Below are 18,225 nucleotides of genomic sequence, written 5' to 3' on the forward strand. Positions count from 1 at the left end.
ACTGTTAGGGAAAAGGATTTTAGAATGCTGCATTCTGAAGTATTACTTTTTCTGTATTTTCACAGTAATAAAAAACATTCCCAGTCACAGTTTTGGGTGGAAAGGATCAGCTCTAAGTAGAGAAAATATTCAATATCTAAGGCGGCTTCTCCCAAAAGAATGTAGAAAGGTACTCTATTTTGTATGTAGCAGGAAAAAGAAGAATAATGAACCACCTGAATATTTTGTGTCCAAAGCACTGTGCTACACACTTGACACTTTAAAGCGAGTAAGAATCGTACGACTTTGTTCCTGTAGCCATCTTACAGACGAGTAAAGAGGTTTGGCAAGGTGAGGAAACGTGCCTCAGTTAGGAAGCGTTTTAAGGCAATCTGTGGGATTCCTGAGCCCACCTGGTCCCCCTGCTTAGACAGTGTGGGGATGCTCCCTCCCTCGTGGCTAGAAGATGCTGAGCAGACAGGGGAGGGTTAGTCACGTTTATTATCATCTTCGTGACGTCATCTCTTAGAGCTGATAGGAAGTTTAGCGGTGCATTTCCTTTTAAAGGCAGTTTTAATGTTGACAAACACCTGCTTCTAAGTCAGCTGGCCAAAAATAAGGAGCCCAATCCATGATTTCTTGTTTCCTATGGTTTGGTCAAGCTTCCCTGCACAAACACTTCCCGTTTAGAGCAGTAAAACAACCAAACGTCTCCCCTGAGGTTGGCAGTAACTTACCTGAGTCAGTAGAGCAGGGATTCCCTTGGTCCTTGAATTTCCACTTGTTCACGGATTCCACTCCAGGAAGGGGGACCCGAGCAGAGGGCTCATCGGATTCACTTAGCACGAGTCTCAAGTATTTGGGAAGGTGATTTTGAGCAGTTTCTTCTTACTGTTCTTAGACCGCAGTGGTGAAATAATTCAAGCATCTGCCTGGTATTCCCCACCTTTGTTCTTCAGCCTCTGATGGCTATGGGAACTGGGAGCTTTGTGGTCCTTCCTGGAAGGAAGCTTTAGTCACATCTTAGTCCTGAGTCATACATTCATACTCATTTGCAAAGTAAATTTGACAGCAAGACTGAGTCAATAATTTTGGCCTTGACCTTTGAGACAGGATTAGTAAACAAACTGAACCATAAATTGTTTATTATTTCTGTCACAGCAGCTAGAAACTTTCCAAGAAGTGAATCGTTCAAATTTATTACACCACATACTTTAAGGTGTGTTTGCCATTGATTATTTTATTTATTCATTTATTTATTTATTTATTTATTTATTTATTTATTTTTGTGGTACCCGGGCCTCTCACTGTTGTGGCCTCTCCCGTTGCAGAGCACAGGCTCTGGACGCGCAGGCTCAGCGGCCATGGCTCACGGGCCCAGCCGCTCCGCGGCATGTGGGATCTTCCCGGACCGGGGCACGAACCCGTGTCCCCTTCATCGGCAGGTGGACTCTCAATCACTGCGCCACCAGGGAAGCCCTGTCATTGATTATTTAGACACTTAGTATTGTTACGGATTTGGAAAATAAAAGAAAAAAAATATCTTTCTACTATAGAACATTGCAATTTTATTTAATGGAAAAAATATTCTCTTTCTTTTTTTATTCTTCTAGAAGAAAATGTTCCACTGAATAATTGATGCTTCTAAAATGAAACCTTGTGTTTTCATGATACTAGAAGGCCTTTTATTATCTGAGTGAATGTTAAACAGCCCTGAATAGCAACCATTTTCGTGTAATAAACATTTTGAGCACAGGAAAACTCAGCCAACTTGATTGTTCTCAGGTGAAGTTCAGGCCAGGAATTATACAGAACCACAGATAACTGCAAATGATAGAACCAATCACAGTATGCAAATTAACCACTATTAAGAACCTTATGTAGCTTTTTTCATGGTTATGTTCAAATAAAATAGGGTGTAAAATTTAATTATGTAATTCAGAATGGTAAAGACATTATTACACTTTTGCACTTTTTAAAGAAATTGAGACAAATATAGTCATTTGTAATTCTGTAACCTTTTTATTTTGTATAAAATAAAATATAAAATGCATTATTTTTTATGGCAGAGGGACAAACTAAAAACACACTGTCCCCTGATATTTCATGTTCTGGATCTAAAGTTCCTGCTCCTAAAATGTATGCTTGGCTTGAAATGAGATAAATACCCTGCATAGTACTGATTTATACTTTAAAAAATTATTTTTGAAGACTCCACAGCAGGTCCTTGTTATCTGAGGATAATTAGAACCAGAAAAAGGCCATTTAAATTGAATCCACTTAAATGGGGACCAGAATTTCATAATACAATTTTAAAAAGCTTTGGGACTTTATCTTGCCCAAAACTCTGAATATCATGAAAATAATTCTTTTAGTTTATATTTAACACAATTTAGAAGATCATTTTGACCATGGTTACCTCTTAGAATGAGCAATGCAAAAATCAAGTATTGATTGTTTGGAGAGGAATACATTTTTAGACAAAATTGTATGATTGTATATCGTGGTACTTTTTAAATCCCATTTGACATTGACATCACATCTTCAAGATGGTCAGTTTTACAGGAATATTTGAGGTCCTAGTCATTTTCCTTTGGGCCCTTTAGATTCTTTACTATTAAACTCTTTCTGTATTGAAATCCCTATCTCACCACCAACTTAAAATGTTTTTCTTAAAGATTGTTGCCTCATCCACCTGCTCAGTCCCCACTTGCCCTTGTTTCACCTGTTATTGGGGAAGTTCTCTAATGCCGTTTTGATTAACCTTGTGAAATTCTGTATTTGGAGGGCAAGATTTGCAATCAGGAAAGATGCTGACGGTGAACAAGGATGGAATTTGAGTGGGAATTCAAGTCATTTAAATGACTTGATATTAGGAAATATCGTAGACTTTTGAAGGTGTGCTTCCCTAAAAAAAGCTCCTAACCACGTGGGTTTTTGGACAATGACCACTCAGATAACCGGGACCCCCTGATTTATTTGCGTGAGTCCATTGCAGTGTGTTCTGAAGAGAAGGCAGATTCATGAGTGGGGACCTCCCCATGCTGGTTTCAGTTCTGCCAGGAAGTAGGTTTATGACCATGGATAAGTCACTTAACTTCTTTTGGTATAATTTACTAATCTGTGAAATGAAAAGGTTGAGCTAAAGTCCCTTCTGGTGACAAGATTCTGTGATTCTGAAGTGTTGCATACTTTTTAAATTTTCTATTTATATTTGGCTGCGTTGGGTCTTCACGCGCGGGCTTTCTCTAGGTGCAGAGAGCAGGGACTGCTCTTTGTTGCGATGCACGGGCTTCTCATTGCAGTGGCTTCTCTTGTGGAGCACGGGCTCTAGGCGCGCAGGCTTCAGTAGTTGCAGCACGCAGGCTCAGTAGTTGTGGCTCTCGGGCTCTAGAGCACAGGCTCAGTACTTGTGGCACACGGGCTTAGTTGCTCCGTGGCATGTGGGATCTTCCCGGACCAGGGCTCGAGCCCGTGTCCTCTGCATTGGCAGCCAGATTCTTAACCACTGCGCCACCAGGAAGCCCCTGTGTTGCGTATTTTAAGCCTGGGAAGAGCTTTATCACTCTGTTTTCATAGAATCCTAGAATTTAATAATCATCAACCAACTCTTTCTTGTAGTTTATTTGTGCTATATATAGATTTGTAGATATCTATATATAATTATAAGATGTATAAATATATATCTCTATATATCTTATAATTTCCATAGCTACATCCATATGTGGTCATACTTCTGGTATAGTTGTAATCAGCACTCTGGAACAATTTTAAATTCTGCTCTTTTCAACTGTGTATCTCTTATAAGTGTTTGCCTATCTATTGTAATCTTAATATCTTTCTCTTTTTCACATTGATCTGTTCTAGTGACTGCCATTAATAACAGTAATAATAATCCATTGAGTACACGTGTTTTGACATACTTCAATATATCCTGCCCAATATATCCTGGCAACGGAGCATCTCTATACTTTAGAGTTTGGAGAGAGTTTTGGCTTCATGTTACCGGGGACATCTCTGTAGGTAGACAGTTATGTAAAAAGAGCTTCTCATCCCGGTAGCACAGTTCTGTGTGCGCTGCGGTACTTAAATGCCTTTAGTTGCTACTGTAAACAGGAAGAAACATACTAAGGCAAGGGTCTGGCTAAGAGAAGCAGGGGGAGGGGCAAGGAAAGCTGGAAGGACATTCCTTTTGCTGCTGCCAGAGGCGCAAATCGAGATCCCAGGGAGTCTGGGATAAAGAAAGAAAGCTGGGAAGGACACAGAACCGGGTTCTGGATGCATTTTCAGAGGCAAGGTTGTCCCTGCCACACTGCACCTCGTATTCAGTCACCCGGGAGCGCTGGTGACCTTTGGCTTCTGAAGTTGCACTGAGCCAGGTCCAGAGAACGAAGCCACCAGACATCACCAGGGAGAAGCAGATGTGCTCACTCACCGCCGTGAGGCAGCCACAGACTGAATTAGCGAATGTTACGTGGTTAAAGACGGCAGCGCTTTTTATTTTAATTCTAGATCTGGGAGGTTTTCAGTGCATCCTTGGGGGATAGGAGTTTGTTCATCCGTTAAAATTCGATTTGCTACCTCTTATCAAGATGAAGAAAGCATAGCTGACTCTCTTCCCTCCCCTCTGGTCATGTCCGCTCTGGTCTCTGGATATTGTTGGGTCGCCTGCTTATGTGGGTGAACAGCTTGTGATGCTTTTTGACGTAACTTGTCACAGTGGTAACGTGGTCAGTGAGAAAGAAAGGGAACTCCTTGTTGCTGAAATTGGGGGTAACTTGGTTGTTTACAGTAGCTGAAGGCAAATGTTTCGAGTTAAGTCAGGTTAATCAAGGCAATTTTAGTCGTGGTCAAAATGACCAAGTAGAAAAAACTGTTATAGAAATTGTCAGTTTCACTTCCCATTGTGCGAGGCCTTATGCGAGTGAGGGATATTGATAAAGTCGGGTGAAGTCCAGTATTTTCAGAGGTTAACTTAAGGCAAATGAATTTATTCCATCTTATGTATGTATTCCTCAGCTTTAGAAGTTACAGCCTATAATTTAAAGCATATATATATATATTTTTCAGATTCTAGCTACATTGGAGACTGGTCGTTTTCTGAAACTAAAGGAGAAGCCCAGGAAGGGATGATGAATTCTTTTTGAGTTTCGAGTCACAGAATAAAAAGTAAGTATTGATCATTTCACAATGTGTTTGCAATACTGTTGTGTCCACCAGCTGAAAAAGCAGCACACAAATAACCAAGAGTTTTAGATATTTGCTATCACCAAAAAAACAACTCGTACTATTCTTGCATATTCTTTTAAAATAAGCTTTCCAGGTAGGTATACCGGAGCATTAAGGTGGGACTCAGCTGAGTTAATTTACTTTTTTTTCTTAGACTGCATCCCTGGGCACGTCTCCCAGGCTTGGTCTGTGTGACATCCCCACATTTAGAGAGAGAATGTGAGAATTTCCAAGATAGAAGTTAGAGAAAGACAGCCAAAGTGTAGGGACTCATTTTAATCACACATAGATTTGATAAAACGTAATCACTGGCAGCTGCCTTACCCTTTCCCCAGCCCCACCCTGTCTTTGGCTGGACCCCAGGAGCAGCACCCTCCCCCAGCCCCCTCATCCTAAAGCCGGTGAGCCTCTCGCAGCTAGAAGTCCTCGCTGGATACCCTCGTTCCCGTTCCCCAGAACTCACAGCAAAAACTCAGGACCACCATCAGCTCACTTACTGTTTCCCCAAAGATAGTCTTTCCAAACTCTCTCGGCAGCGTTTTGTCCTTATGGACAATGACAGTTCCTGCTCTCAGCGTATCCATTTATTTTCCCCCTCTTCTTCAAATCGCTCTGCTTAATGATTGGATTTATAGCTAAAAAGAAATCATATTTAAATTAATATTGATCTACATTTTTTTAAGCCAAATCAATTTTAGGGCCCATGGGCTGAGGGTGTAAAGGAATGTCAGGAGAATTTTTGAATCTCTGACTGTCTAGTGAACAGGCTGCCCTGCCTGGAGGAGGATCTCTGTTGATGGAGGTATTTCTATAGAAACTGCACATCTGTCTGACAAGGATGTTCCAGAAAAGGAGCCTGGCTGGATGTGGGACAAGGTTTTCTAGGTTCCAAGCAAAAGAAATTCTGCAGTTTCTCAACTGATGGCCCAAAGGAAGCAAAGTGGTCTGTGTGTGTTTTTTTAAAATTCACATAGTTTAAAGATTAAGCAAATATAGGGACTTCCCTGGTGGTCCAGTGGTTAAGACTCCATGCTTCCAATGCACGGGGCACAGGTTCCACCCCGGGTCAGGGAACTAGGACCCTGCACGCCACATGGCGCAGCCAAGAAATAAAAAAATAATAATAATAAAAAAAGAATAGGGGCTTCCCTGGTGGCACAGTGGTTAAGAATCCGCCTGCCAATGCAGGGGACACGGGTTCGAGCCCTGGTCCGGGAAGATCCCACATGCCACGGAGCCACTAAGCCTGTGCGCCACAAGTACTGAGCCTATGCTCTAGAGCCCGTGAGCCACAACTACTGAGCCCACGTGCTGCAACTGCTGAAGCCTGCACGCCCAGAGCCCATGCTCCACAACAAGAGAAGTCACGGCAATGAGAAGCCCACGCATCGCAACGAAGACTAGCCCCTGCCCTCTGCAACTAGAGAAAGCCCGCGCAGCAACGAAGACCCAGTGCAGCCAAAAATAAAAAATAAATTAAAAAAAGAATAATTTAAAAAAATTAAGCAGGGCTTCCCTAGTGGCACAGTGGTTGAGAATCTGCCTGCCAATGCAGGGGACACGGGTTCGAGCCCTGATCTGGGAAGATCCCACATGCCGCGGAGCAACTAAGCCCGTGAGCCACAACTACTGAGCCTGCGCGTCTGGAGCTTGTGCTCCGCAGCAAGAGAGGCTGCGACAGTGAGAGGCCCGCGCACTGCGATGAAGAGTGGCCCCCGCTCGCCGCAACTAGAGAAAGCCCTCGCACAGAAACAAAGACCCAACACAGCCAAAAATAAATAAATTAATTAGTTAATAAATTTATTTTTTTTAAAAAAAGTAAAATAAAATAATTTAAAAAAAATTAAGCAAAGATATTCAACTAGATTATTGCACATCTACTGAAAGGTAATTTTCTTTAACCTCTGATTCTTGAGCATATTTCCTGAAAGGCTGCCCAGGGAGAGAATGACTCTATGGGCGTTCTTCTGTGTGACGTGGGCCTCAGAGGGTGCAGCTGGGGAGCCCAGAGTGCCCTGGAGAGTGGGGTGGGCCCAGGCAAAGCACACCCTGGATCGGGGTGCATGATAATTCGGATCCACCGAGGTGGGCAGTGACACAAGGTGATAGATAATAAGCTGTCAGAAGCGGGTGTGTAGGTTTGGCTGGGCTGGGAGGGAGATTATGTGAGTCAATTATACACCTGAGTGTTACGAGGCCCTTACGTGACCCCGTCACGTCAACCCCGGCTGCTCTGCCGCCCTTGAACCACTGGTGTCTGCTGGGGAGCGGCGGGGCAGCGGCCCTTACAGACAAGGAAAGGCACAGTGGGGTCCTCTGGTTTTGGAGATGCCTGTATGTTTGAGCCTCTGAAGGCATATTTGTGTTTTTTTATTTTTTTTTTTGCGGTACGCGGGCCTCTCGCTGTTGTGGCCTCTCCCGTTGCCGAGCACAGGCTCCGGACGCGCAGGCTCAGCGGCCATGGCTCACGGGCCCAGCCGCTCCGCGGCATGTGGGATCTTTCCAGACCGGGGCACGAACCCGCGTCCCCTGCATCGGCAGGCGGACTCTCAACCGCTGCGCCGCCGGGGAAGCCCCATATTTGTGTTTTAACAAGGTTTTTCTGCCCCTGCTTCCTCCTCAAGCCTCCCTTATTCCAGCAAAAAGTATTTTCTCCTCTTTCTTTCTGTATGAGCATCACTCGGTCCTCGCCTGGTGTCATTGCTTTGGTTCCTTTCACTAGGTATGTGGGAAGAGGTGATTCCTCTCTTACCACTAGAATATTAGCTCAGTGAGGAGAAGGATTTCTTTCTGTTTTGTCCGCTACTTGACGCCAGGCACCTGGAACAGTGTCTGGTACAAGGAAGGTGCTTGACGAACATTTACTGAATGACAGAACGATTTGCGTCCTCCTGACCCAGAGGCCTTCGGGGCAGGACCGTCCCTTCATCCATGCACTTCCTGCTGGGCTGCCACCGCGGCAGCTCCCCTCCCCGACCCCTGGTCTGCGGGGTGGGATCACTGCTGCTTGGTTCCCTCGGAGGGGCCGGGGAGGCGTGCGCTGTGTTGCCACTGCCTTGGCGACCACGGGTTAAGCTGCCGGCTCCTGAAGGCGTTTCCAGGACGCTGACAGGCGTGATGTGGCCGGGAAGCGAGGGCTGAGCGGCCGCGCGTGTCTGGCGGGCCCCGTGCGTGCTGTGTTCGCCGGCCCCTCCCAGGAAGCGTCTCTGATGGATGGGCTGTGGCTGGGGGCAGAGGCGAGGCCGGAAGGGCGTGTGCTGGTTCTCACACGGAGCCTTGCCCTCGGGTCTGAGAGGAAGCCTGTGGTTGAGTCACGTGGCGGCAGAGGCCGAGTGTCTGTCCCTGATGGGGGTTCAGGCGACCGCGGCCCCGCCCCGCCCCTGTTGAAGTAAGGAAAGGAGCGCAGACGGCGTGGAGTGTGGTTTGCAGGACGTAAGGAGTCTGGCGGATGGAAAGTCAAAGCGAGTAATATCTTTGAGGAGCTGCCCTGAGGGCCCGTTCTGGTTGTTGGCGCGCCCTCCCAGGAGATCACAAGGAGGAGGGCAGGAGGCAGACTCTTCTAGAACCTCTGTGCCACGTGAGTTTACCTGGAAAGGACACTGTAGGTCCAAGGCTTTAACCACAGGCACAGTAGGAGTTGCCTGCTGGTCAGCCGGGGGGAACCTTTGAGACGGTCGTGAGATACTAATTAAGTAGAACCCAGGCCTTACGCTCCTCCCCCCTCCTCTGCTTCTGCTGCTTCTCCATCTCTCTCTGTCTCTCTCTGTCTTTGTCTCCATCTCTCTCTGTCTCTCTCTCTCTGTCTCTGTCTCTTGCCCTCTCTCTCCCTCTCCCTCTGTATCCATCTCTCTGTCTCTCTGTCTCTCTCTGTCTCTCTGTCTGTCTCTCTCCCTCTGTCTCTCTCTGTCTCTGTCTCTCTGTGTCCATCTCTCTCTGTCTCTCTGTCTCTGTCTCTCCCTCTGTCTCTGTCTCCATCTCTCTCTCTGTGTGTCCATCTCTGTTTCTGTCTCTCTGTCTCTCTCTGACTCTGTCTCTCTGTCTCTCTGACTCTGTCTCTCTGACTCTTGTCTCTCTGTCCATCTCTCTTTCTCTGTCTCTCTCTGTCTCTCTGTCTCTGTCTCTCTCTCCCTCCGTCTCTGTCTCTCTCTCTCTCACACACACACACATCCCTGGGCTGACACTTTAGAAACGGTCAAGCCCGCCCCTGTCAGGCTCTGTGCTAAGGTAGCCGCGGTCTGTCTCATCATCACCGACTATGAAGTCCTCACTCTGTGTCCCATACCTGCTGCCAGCTTCTCCTCCCTTCTCTGCTGCGTGTGCCCTGAGCCTCGCTCTCCAGCCCTTCCACGCTTCTGCTCCGTTCTCCCCGTGTCATCCCTTCCCAATTTCACCTGCCCGCTCCCTGCCCCGCCCCCGCCTCCAGGAAGCCCACCGGGTTGCAGCTCTGCAGAGCCTGGTGCTGCCCCGGGAAGGTTCTAGAGGGGCGAGCCTGGCAGGTGATGACTGGCAGGCTGGGGAGTCAGGAGCCTCAGCCGCGACCACCTTGTCTCTCCCTCCCCTTGTCCGCTTGCACTGGACTCTGTCACCCTCCCGAGATGCTCAAGGCCCTTGTTAGCGCCTGAGTCTCTGGCTGCAGTCTCAGGGCTGACATCTAGTCTCAGCCGGCATAGAGAGCCCTCTGATGGAGGCTTCCGTCCCCACCCGGTTGTCCCATGTCCTAGTCACACCTTCTGAAAATGCCAGGCGCGGCCTCAACCTCACGACCTCGCACACGCTGTTCCTACAGCCTGCAGTGCCCTTCCCTTTCCTCCTCAATGGGCTGAACCTGACAGGTCACTGAAGCTGTCACCAGCCCCCCCCCCCCAAGAAGCAAGGGAGGTCAGGTGCACCTGTTGGGAGAGAGACTTCTGGGGCCCCTGGACAAAACTCATCTCAGAGTATTCGTGCCAGGTGGTGTGTTTTCGACACCAATCTCCGCTGAACAGACTTTGATTTTGATAAAGGCAGGACTGGATCCCTGGCCTGTGACATCCTTCACACACACGGGTGTTTATAAAGTGTCTGCTTTCTGACTGTTGATTCTTAAGACTTCCACCCTACACTCAGTGCTTTTTCCTTTAGGTTACTGTTTTTCTAACAAAGTATTTAATAAAGAAGGCCCAGCTGATGCAGAGGGAGACACAGGGCACATAGGTCGGGGTTGCGCTTCTTTCTTCAAGCAGCTTCGATGGCTTTGTCAGCAGCCTTTCTCCCAAGGCGGTGCTGTGTGGGTTGATCACTGCATTTGAGACTTTAGTAGAAGTTTAGTGGAGCAATAGAATCCCTGCGTTCCCACAAACACCTGTGGGGCCAGGTGTTTTTCATTTTACACGTGGGCGGCTTGAAAAGCACTGCCAGGAGGTGGCCGCGCCTCCCATCAGCCCCCATCAGCCCCCATCAGCTCCTGGTCCCCTCTTCCTGAGTAGGAGGGGAGAACCATGGCGGAGCAGAGGGCAAGGAGGGCGCTGTAATTCTCACCCAGCTCTGGAGGCTTCTGCCGTGTATAGTTGTCCCTGTTTGGACAAAAGCTTGTTCTCCGCACTCAGAGTTGGTTGGCTGCATCCTGTGGACATAACTCCTCCAGGGAACGGTGTCTTAGCTTACCTCTGACATACAGCTGCCAGTCACAAATGCAGGCTCAGGTGAGATTCTAGACCTGTCGTCTTACAGATAAGCAGACTCTGGCTTCACTGCTGGGATCACAAGCATTTCTTCACTAATAGACCGAAGGGGCTGGAAAGGCTGCTGTCTGGGGTTCCTTCTTGCTTGCATGTTTTGGACTTCTCTGGGTTGAAGGTGGAGCATTAAGATATGATGGATGGGGCTTCCCTGGTAGTGCAGTGGTTGAGAGTCCGCCTGCCGATGCAGGGGACATGGGTTCGTGCCCCGGTCCGGGAAGATCCCACATGCCACGGAGCGGCTGGGCCCGTGAGCCATGGCCACTGAGCCTGCGCGTCCGGAGCCTGTGCTCGGCAACGGGAGAGGCCACAACAGTGAGAGGCCCGTGTACTGCAAAAAATTTTAAAAAGATATGATGGATGTAGACTGGGAGCATCAAATATGAATGACGTTTACTATAATTAACAAATCTTTGTGTAACACTTGGGCAAGGGGGTTTGATCCCTCACAAGAACAGAAGGATGGAGGAAAGGGCATGGTTTTCTCTTCACTTGGAGGGGGCACAGGTGGGAGAAAAGTCAGTTTTATTCTTAGAGGTGTTGAGGGAATGAATGGAACATGGTTTGATGAAGAGGAAATGGCAACTCTGGAGGGACTGGTGGGGGAACAGAGGTGGTGCGCTTCTGGCAGCTGCCGGGGAACCGCAAGGGTAGGAGAAACGTTCTAGTAAGCGGTCGTGGTGTTCAGCTTTCACACTGCGTCCTGCGTAGGACATGGGCTTATTGAACTGATTGCTACAAAGATGTGTGTGGTAGGAAGAATCATGACTTCCCAAAGAATCATGGTTCATGTCCTAATCCACAGAAGCTATGCATATATTAGGTTACATGGCAAATAGGAAGGTCTCAGCTGACCTTGAGATGAGGAGATTATCCCAGATGATCCAGGTGGGTGCAATGTAATCACAGGGGTCCTCTGACGTGATGGAGGGACACAGGAGAGTGAGTGTCAGAATGATGCCATGTGATAAAGTCTCTGTGCTTTGCTGCTTTGAAGATGATGGAGGGGCCATGAGTCATGGAATGCAGGTGTCCTCTAGAAACTGAAAAGGCAAGGAAACGGATTCTCCCCTGGAGCCTCCAGAAGAGATGCAGCCCTGCCGACACCTTGAGTTTTAGGCCAGTGAGACCCATTTCAGACTTCTAACCTCTAGCACCGTAAGATAATAAAGTTGTTTTGAGCCACCAAGTGAATAGTAATTTGTTACAGCAGCAATGGGAAACAATCCAATACGGAAACCTGTGTCTACTTTGGAAATGTGAGACCCTCTTAGTTATTTATGAAATATAATGGAAAATCTATGGAAGATAAATAACTCAGAGAAGAATCTTGTCAAAATGAATTCTAAGCTCTCTCTAAGTTAATTTATTTTAGTAAAGTGAGGGCAAGAACTTTATTTCTTCACTATTATACCCTCACTGCCTAGTTCATTTTTAAAATTCATTTTTAAATAAATGAGTCTCTTCATTTAAATCCATGAAAAACCAAAACAACTATCTTTTCAAAGGAATTATTGGATGCTAAAGTGTATCGCTATGATTAGAAATCTTAAATTCAGGCTCTTGTTATAGACAAAGAATATCATACTTTATTTACATTGTCATTCAAAGATGAGAGGTTTGGTTAGAGAATTTTTTTGTAAGTTGTTACGTGTAAACAGGAATCACTTTTGCTTTCTTGGGTTCTAGGAACTTCCTTGTACCTATACAAGGAAGGAGTGTTAACTTGCCCTTTGCCTTGTCAGTAAAGCAGCTGTCATATGTAGCAAGCTGTAGCCTTAAATCCATGACACCCCAGCCCCCCCCCCACCAAAGTGCCCGTTTTTTTGTGACACTTAGTTTGGGAAGCCTGGTACTATATACTAATCTATTATAAATGATCTTTGCCTGGCATCAAGAATTACAAATACTTCTAGTGTTCATTTGCTCTTTCTTGACTCACTTATTCTCTGAAAAAAAAAATCTTTGCTAGGATTTTGCTATGTGCCAGGCCTTGGGGAAACAAAGGTAACTCAGATATGGCACTTCCCAGAGAAAGCCACCTTCTAGATGGGAAGAAAGACAAGTGTGTAGATAATGAGAGGATGGAACAGCCAATATTGAAATAATTTGTGATGCCAAGAGGAGGAAAATTCCAGCTCTGCAGGGAGAACAGAGCAGGGAGGAAGAGACTGAAGGTCCAGAAGGGCCTTGGCAACTAGAAGGGACATGTACTAACTGCCTACTGAGTCCCAGCACTTTTACATGTAACCTTATCATTTCATGTTTACCCTGAGAAAGATGATATTCTAATGAAGTATCTTTGCAAAGTCACAGAGTGGGATTCATCATCATTGTCTTCTAAGCCGCTGGTTTTAAGGCAGAGGTGGGCAGACTTTCTGTGAAGGGCTACATGGTACATATTTCAGGCTTTGGGGGCCGTACTGTCTCTGTCACAACTATTCAGCTCAACTCTTGTGGCACGAAACCAGCCATATAGAATATGGAAAGAAATGAGCATGGCTGTGTGCCAATAAAACTTTATTGACAGAAATGGACAGTGGGCTAGATATGGCCCAGGGGTTGCAGTTTGCTGACCCCTTTCTAGAACAGCCATTATAGCTACTGTTTTGCTTTAGAATATTTCGGGAGAGGGAGGTTATAGGTTTCATTAGCTTTACAGGTGGGTCAGTTACAGTTTCAAAATGGGTTATAGAATCTCACCAAGAAACAGTAGCAGACTGGATTAATAATGGAGCTTCAGACAGACCCAATTGTCTAACATTTCACATCGTCGTGGTTAATATTGAACAGACCTCTGGGAATCCAGATATAATCCATCTTTAGGTCATTATAGACGAGTCCAAAGAGAAAACCACACGATTTGACAGTGTGTGGGCATGTGTGTGTTTTAACTCTGAGATTAAAAAAAAAAAGTGGAAATAAAGAAGATTTGTCAGGAACCATTGGGAAGAAATAAGGTAAATATCTGAATGGATGACCTGGGAGAAGCCTAGAGTGTGAAGTCTCAATGCAGCTGTCTTCTGGAAAAAGGCAGAAGCATCTGGTTAGTGTAACAATGAGGGGTGATGCGAAAGGAAATCCCAAGTCCAGATTAGAAAAGCAGAATACATCTTGACATCTTAAAGCAACAAGCCAGAAAAACATGTCCTTAATAGCTAACAGTGAGACTTCCCTGGTGGCGCAGGGGTTAAGAATCCACCTGCCAGTGCAGGGGACACGGGTTCAATCCCTGGTCCGGAAAGATCCACATGCCGTGGAGCAATTAAGCCCATGCGCTGCAACTACTGAAGCCCGTGCGCCTAGAGCCCACGAGCCACAACTACTGAGCCCACGCGCCTAGAGCTCATGCTCCGCAACAGGAGAGGCCACCGCAGTGAGAAGCCCACGCACCGCAACGAAGAGTAGTCCCCGCTCGCCGCAACTAGAGAAAGCCCATGCACAGCAATAAAGACCCAACACAGCCAAAAATAAATAAAATAAAATATATAAATTTATTTTAAAAAATAGCTAATAGTGTGGGAAACGTCACTAAATTCAGAGATTTTGAGTTTCTTAATTTGATTTCTTAATCCCTTAGAGCAAAACAGTGAATTTTTTGGAGAAGAGATCTTTCCAAGAGTATGTCCTGAGAGATACAGGGTGGTAGGAAAACACCTGGAAAACCATTAAAGAACTTCAAAAATGTGACACCGGGAGGCCATTTAGGTCACCTGTCCCAGCCCTACATGACTAAAAGGAAATTTTTCTCTTGGCTGATGAGAGAGAGCTTGGACGAGTATGGTTACATTGGGAAGCTTATTTCTTTTGAGTAAAACTTAAGAAATCAAAAACAGACCAAGTTTATAAGATGGTTACAAGTGTGGGTGGTTCCAGCTGGATGGAAACATTTTCTCACCAACAGGAATCCATTGAAAGGGTGTCGATTGTCTCCAGAGGTCCCATGCTTGGCGCCCCCACGTGTGTTTTGATCTGGTTCCCCATCCGGCTCTGTGCTGTTGCTCTTCAGGTTGACTTGGGGGAAAGAGGGAGGAAAAGATGGAAAATATGGGAGTTGATATCTTCCTGGAAGACGCTGTGGAGGTTAGCAGGCTAAGTTATTCCAACCAAAACAAGTTAAGCTTTTCCTTGTGTTTTGAATCCTAGGCACGAATCTTGTCTTGGATGAAACATGTGATTCTGGGGACGTGCACGGCGTCCTGAGCTTTGGTGACTTAACTGCCCCTCATTCTTCCTTACAGGAATCAAACATGCTCCAGCTGTGCATTTGTGTGCTGTTTCTGGCCTCTTTCTAAGTTCCATGCAACTTCATAAAACTCGGAAATTTAGGACTACTTGAAGAAAATAATCTGTAAAACAGATAAATGTTTTGATGTGGATTACATCTAACAAACAGTGTTTATTCCAAAGGCTTTAACATGTAAACCAATTAAAGGGTCTTATAATTTGACTTCTCTTTCCTGTCAGACAAAGTTTTTTTGTAATGTGAATATGGTAAGGAATATCCATACTCTACAATCTTGCTGACATTCTTTTCTTTTAGCAAGGGTTAAATAAGGGGGATCTTCAAAGCCTTGGTGATACATTACAGAAAGCTTTGAAGTTTTTATTAGCTTCCCTGGAAATCTTTGTTTCCTGGAAAGTTCGCTAAGGGTATATCTAGTTTCTTACACAAATCCATTTCTCAGCTGTCTGTAGTGAATTACCTAGTCAGTGGGAATGCTACTGCAAGATAAAATTAATATCTAAACTGGTCCTGAGTCAGTTATTTCCACTGCAAAGCTTATGTAGTCATAAGGTACGTTGTTACTTAGGTCCAAGTAACCTTTCTTTATCTTAATTCACCTCTTGAACTCCCTGAAAGCAACATAATTTACATTTCCTAGCAACTCAGGCGGCTGCTCTTGTGTTTGGAACTAACCTCCTGCGTCAGCATCGTCATCTTCTATCTCAGTTGGTGGCGCCGTCCTGCACCCAGGGTCCTGTCTGCGCCTTCTCTCTGCGTCTCCTCCTCCGCGGACACCCCGTTCAGGGCTGACTGTCTCTGCCTGCCTGGCTGTGGCAGCCTCCTGTCAAGTTCCCTGCTTCTTCTTTCCCTCTTCCCCATCTACCTACCCCCCAAAGTCTGTTTTCCTCAGAGCAGCTAGACTGATTCTTTAAAACCAAATCAAGATCATTCTCTCCCTCGCCCACACCCTACAGTGCCTTCCGGTAACGCCGAATCAAACCCTAAGTCCTTCTCTGGCGCAGGGCCTCTATGATCTGTGCTCACCTGTGTCTGCCGGACGTTGCCTGCTGGCTTGCCCGGCGCCCTTCCTGTCTGTCCCTCGGCTCTGGCCACACCGGCCACCTTGCTAGTCCCGTGCACCCACCAGTCTCACTCCCATCTCAAAGCTTGAAACTTCGCACTTGCTCCTTCTTTCCCCCCCCACTCCCGAGCCCTCTCCCTCCACATACCCACCAGCTTTCTGGCTGATTCTTCCATGTCTTTGCTCAGAGGTGACCGCCGCAGAGACCTGACCATTTTATCTAAATGAGAAGCCCCCAGCCTCTTAGCCTGCTTTTCCTTCCTTCCTGCTCTAATTGGTGGACGTTCGGTCTCTTACTGATTCATCACTTGGTTTATTTGTCCATTCACTTATTTATAGTTCATCTGTTCCTGCCAAGAGAATGTAAACTCCATAAGGACAGGGACTTACAATGATAAACATGTATCTTTCGTGCCTCACACACGTAGGCAATCAAGACGTATCTGCTGGGTATTGTATGAAGGAAAGAACCGGAGTCATTCACGTTGCTTTTGGTCTGCACGTATAGACCAAGTCTTTGAGCAGTCACATAGTTCGGTGGGACAGTGATGTTTTTCATTTTCCTGCCCTAATAAGGTTTCCAGTTCAATAATCAGGGTCTATTTTAGATTAGCTCTTGCCTAAAGATCTTAGCAGTGACCTTGGTTGACCTTCAGTGTAGTTCAACATATGGAACGTAGGTACCATGTGGACATAAGGAGCTGGACTTCCTGGTGATGTAATGGTTTTAGCGTGGCAGTGTGTCCACGGACAGAGCCGCTGCAGCCCCACTTGCCTTCGTAGGGATCAGCAGGCACGTATACAGCACAAGGAAAAAAAGCCAATACTCATGTCTATGTTTATACAGTAGAGTTGCCATAATTATCTAAACACTAAGAGGTTACTTTAAGAAATGTTATCAGACTAACGGAGCTTTTTCTCCTGCCAGGGAGCAGCTAATCATCTTCCTGTAAATATTATGTGAGAAGAAATTGGGGGAGGGGGTACATACAAAGGTGGATAAATGGTCTGTAGACCCTTGTAGACGATACTAAGAGCCCCATTCCATGAGATAATTTTGGCAGCATAATTACCCTGAGCTGCTTCTAAAAAGTCGGATGTATCGATTCATAATTTACGTTCAGTAAAATTCACTCTTTTTAAAAGCGTACAGCTATGAGTTTCAGTATTGCGTACAGTTGTGCAACCACCATAATCAAAATATAAGTTTTCATCCCCCTGAAGTGTTCCTCATGCCCCACTGTAATCACTGAGCCCCGACCCCTGGCAACCACTGATCTGTTTTCTATCCTCACAGTTTTGCCTTTTCCGTAATGCCCTATAAATGGAATCATGCAGTCTGTCGCTGTTGAGATGCACCAGTGTTCTTGTGTGTTATCTGTAGTTTGTTCCTTATTATTACTGAGAAGTGTTCCACTGTGGATGTAGAGTTTGCTGATCCATTCACCAGGTGAAGGACATTTGCATGGTTTAAAATTTGGGGTGATTATGACTAAAACTCCAATAACAGTCATGTATAGGTTTTTATGGGAACACACATTTTCATTTTTTCCTGAATAAAAACCTAGGAGTGGGGTTTCTGGGTCATATGGTAAGTATGTGTTTAGCTTTATAAAAATCTGCCAAACTGATGTCCAGAGTGGCTGTCTTCTCTTCCCGCTAGGAAGGTATGGGAGTTTCCTGAGCTGCTGTCTGATCCTCAGGGTCGATGCCCAGAGGATTTTGCCTTCTTGAAGACAAACCTCAGGATTTATCTCTCCCCTCTTCTCCCCTCAATTCTGTGTTCCCGCCTCTTCCACTTGGACCTTTAAGTTACTTTTTATTTAAAAGTCTTTCCGCTCTTCCTTGTTACCCGAGTTTCCTTTTTCCTTATCGCACCAGTGCGGTGCCTTGTACCCAGCAGATACTAAGTATGCACCTATTTCACTCGGTTGTAATAAACTAGATTAAACTGATCTCCAGGGCAGAGATGGCCCATAGTGGGACTTTGG

The 18,225-nt window shown here is 45.9% G+C and overlaps 1 protein-coding gene across 9 annotated transcripts in view; it reads left to right on the forward strand.

Moving 5' to 3' along the window:
* Positions 1 to 18,225, forward strand: part of SVIL (supervillin) — a 240,088-nt gene that overhangs the window by 36,649 nt on the left and 185,214 nt on the right. For all 9 annotated transcript variants that reach the window (XM_082618197.1, XM_082618199.1, XM_082618201.1 and 6 more), the window contains exon 2: positions 5,050 to 5,148. The gene's annotated coding sequence lies outside the window, so the exon portion shown is untranslated. The remainder of the gene's footprint in view (positions 1 to 5,049; positions 5,149 to 18,225) is intronic.

The sequence above is a fragment of the Mesoplodon mirus genome (genome assembly GCF_964341445.2).
Source record: "Mesoplodon mirus genome assembly, chromosome: 4".
Classification (NCBI taxonomy): domain Eukaryota; kingdom Metazoa; phylum Chordata; class Mammalia; order Artiodactyla; family Ziphiidae; genus Mesoplodon; species Mesoplodon mirus.